Raw genomic sequence first — 3461 nt, forward strand, 5'->3', positions numbered from 1 at the left:
AAAAGATTAACAACATTTTGTTGTGAGCAATTTCATAACATACTTCATGTTATTCCTATAAATTTATATTTTAGCATTAAATTTAGTTCATTTATGATAATTTTATTTTGCAAGTTATATTATTCTATCTGTAACACTACCAGTGTGTACATGTGTGTCTGTGTGCTTTCAGTGGCATTTAAAATGCAGTGTATGATCTTTATAAAACATAAAATCTGAAAATAAAGAGTTAAAATGTAAATATATTACCTTGTTAAAATGTCAGCATCTACATTCAGCAGGTCAAATTTATTATTTGTAATTATTGCAGATAGGTCTGGTTTTGGGTGGAGAAAAACAGAATTTTCAGTCCTGGCTGCTATTTACTCTCATTGTAGTCTTCATTTGAGGATTGCTGATCTGAGCCTTTATCTTAATATTAAAGAACATTTTGAAGTATTTTAGAAGGGGAATGCATCCCTTAGACAGTTTGCATGTTCTTTAAAAATGAGATTAGTGCTCATTGAATGCTGGGTTAAATCACCAGACAGCTGAATACTTCTCAAGCCGAGCCAGGCCCACACAGAAGCAACCATGTCTAAGGGACCTGTGGTTGGCATTGATCTTGGCACCACCTACTCTTGTGTGGGTGTCTTCCAACACGGGAAAGTGGAAATAATTGCCAATGATCAGGGAAACCAAACCACTCCAAGTTATGTTGCCTTCACTGACACAGAACGATTGATCGGTGATGCTGCAAAGAATCAAGTTGCGATGAACCCCACCAACACAGTTTTTGATGCCAAACGCCTGATTGGACATAGATTTGATGATGCTGTTGTCCAATCTGATATGAAGCATTGGCCTTTTATGGTGGTGAATGATGCTGGTAGGCCTAAGGTCCAAGTAGAATACAAGGGAGAGACAAAAAGGTCCTCTATGGTTTTGACGAAGATGAAGGAAATTGCAGAGGCCTACCTTGGGAAGACTGTTACCAATGCAGTTGTCACGGTACCTGCATACTTCAATGACTCTCAGCGTCAGGCTACCAAAGATGCTGGAACTATTGCTGGTCTCAATGTACTTAGAATCATCAATGAGCCAACTGCTGCTGCTATTGCTTATGGCTTAGACAAGAAGGTTGGTGCTGAAAGGAATGTCCTGATCTTTGACTTGGGAGGTGGCACTTTTGATGTGTCAATCCTTACTATTGAAGATGGGATCTTTGAGGTCAAATCCACAGCTGGAGACACCCACTTAGGTGGAGAAGACTTTGACAACAAGATGGTCAACCATTTTATTGCAGAGTTCAAGTGCAAACATAAGAAAGACATCAGTGAAAACAAGAGGGCAGTTCGTCGTCTCCGTACTGCTTGTGAACGTGCTAAGCGCATGCTTTCTTCCAGCACGCAGGCCAGTATTGAGATTGATTCTCTGTATGGAGGAATCGACTTCTATACCTCTATTACTCGTGCCCAGTTTGAAGAATTAAATGCTGATCTGTTCCGTGGCACCCTGGACCCTGTAGAGAAAGCCCTTCGGGATGCCAAACTAGACAAGTCTCAAATCCACGATATTGTGCTGGTGGGTGGTTCTACCCGTATCCCCAAGATTCAGAAGCTTCTACAAAATTTCTTCAACGGGAAAGAACTGAATAAGAGTATCAACCCTGATGAGGCTGTTGCTTACGGTGCAGCTGTCCAGGCAGCCATCCTTTCGGGAGACAAATCTGAAAATGTTCAAGATTTGCTGCTGTTGGATGTCACTCCACTTTCTCTTGGCATTGAAACTGCTGGAGGAGTCATGACTGTTCTTATCAAGCGTAATACTACCATTCCTACCAAACAGACACAGACCTTCACTACCTACTCTGACAACCAGCCTGGTGTGCTCATTCAGGTGTATGAAGGGGAGCGTGCCATGACCAAGGATAACCACCTACTTGGCAAGTTCGAACTCACAGGCATCCCTCCTGCCCCTCGTGGCGTTCCTCAGATTGAAGTCACTTTTGATATTGATGCTAACGGTATCCTCAACGTCTCTGCTGTGGATAAGAGCACAGGGAAAGAGAACAAGATCCCCATCACTAATGACAAGGGCCGCTTAAGCAAGGAAGACATTGAGCTCATGGTCCAGGAAGCTGAGAAGTACAAAGCTGAAGATGAGAAACAGCGGGACAAGGTGTCTTCCAAGAATTCACTTGAGTCTTATGCATTCAACATGAAAGCAACTGTTGAAGATGAAAAACTTCAGGGCAAGATCATTGATGAGGACAAACAGAAGATTCTTGACAAGTGCAATGAAATCATCAATTGGCTTGATAAGAACCAGACTGCAGAGAAGGAAGAATTTGAACACCAGCAAAAAGAGCTGGAGAAAGTCTGCAATCCTATCATTACCAAACTGTACCAGAGTGCAGGGGCATGCCAGGAGGAATGCCTGGAGGCTTCCCTGGTGGTGGAGCTCCTCCATCTGGTGGTGCCTCCTCTGGACCCACCATCGAAGAGGTTGATTAAGCCAACCTGAGAATAGGTCTAGCATTATTCCACAAAATATTCGAAGGACCCAGATTTGTAGCAAATTCCATGGCAGTTTTAATGTTGAGCTGCTATAGTAAATAAACTGGGCATTCTTGATACTTGAATATGAAATACGTGCACAGGGAAAGGAAATGAACATTGCACTTTATAAGCACTGTATTGTTAAGTGGAAAATGCAATGTCTTAAATAAAACGGTTTAATTGGCACCATAAAAAATGAGATTAGTATTTGATTGCATTTCCCTACATATTACAAATTTAACTGTCATAGGATAAATCTTACAGGGCTATTGAAAGATGCAGCTAAAGATTCTGACTTGATCCATGCAGTTTGTCCTTATGGATGGGGTCTTTCTGTCCTTCAGTTCGCATGTGGTACAACTTATTATCATGTTTCTTATTTTTAAAAATATGGAGTTTCTTTTTTTAATTTTTTTATTATGTTATGTTAGTCACCCCTACAGTACTTCATTAGTTTGATGTAGTGTTCCATGATTCATTGTTTGTGTATAACACCCAGTGCTCCATGTGATACATGCCCTCCTTAATACCCATCACTGGGCTTAATACCCATCCCCCTACCCCCCTCCCCTCTAAAACCCTCAGTTTCTTTCCCAGAGTCCATAGTCTCTCATGGTTTGTCTCCCCCTCTTATCCGCCCCCTTCATTTTTCCCTTCCTTCCCCTAATGTCCTCCACGCTATTCCTTATGTTCCACAAATAAGTGAAACCATATGATAATTGACTTTCTCTGCTTGACTTATTTCACTTAGCATAATCCTCTCCAGTTCCATCCATGTTGATGCAAAAATTGGGTAATCATCCTTTCTGATGGCTGAGTAATATTCCATTGTACATATGGAGTTTCAAACATGGAATCTGAATGCAGTATTTGGTTTGAATCCTAAAGGACATTAATATTTTGTTTCCCTTAATAGTTACT

The 3461-nt window shown here is 41.1% G+C and overlaps 1 pseudogene; it reads left to right on the forward strand.

The window, feature by feature from the left end:
• Positions 1-558: 558 nt before the first annotated feature.
• LOC114197607 (heat shock cognate 71 kDa protein pseudogene) lies at positions 559-2552 on the forward strand (annotated as a pseudogene).
• The last annotated feature ends 909 nt before the right edge of the window (positions 2553-3461 follow it).

This window comes from Eumetopias jubatus, unplaced genomic scaffold, assembly GCF_037043125.1.
Source record: "Eumetopias jubatus isolate StellerSeaLion01/CBP00866 unplaced genomic scaffold, mEumJub1_p1.0 scaffold_11, whole genome shotgun sequence".
In the NCBI taxonomy this organism is placed as follows: Eukaryota; Metazoa; Chordata; class Mammalia; order Carnivora; family Otariidae; genus Eumetopias; species Eumetopias jubatus.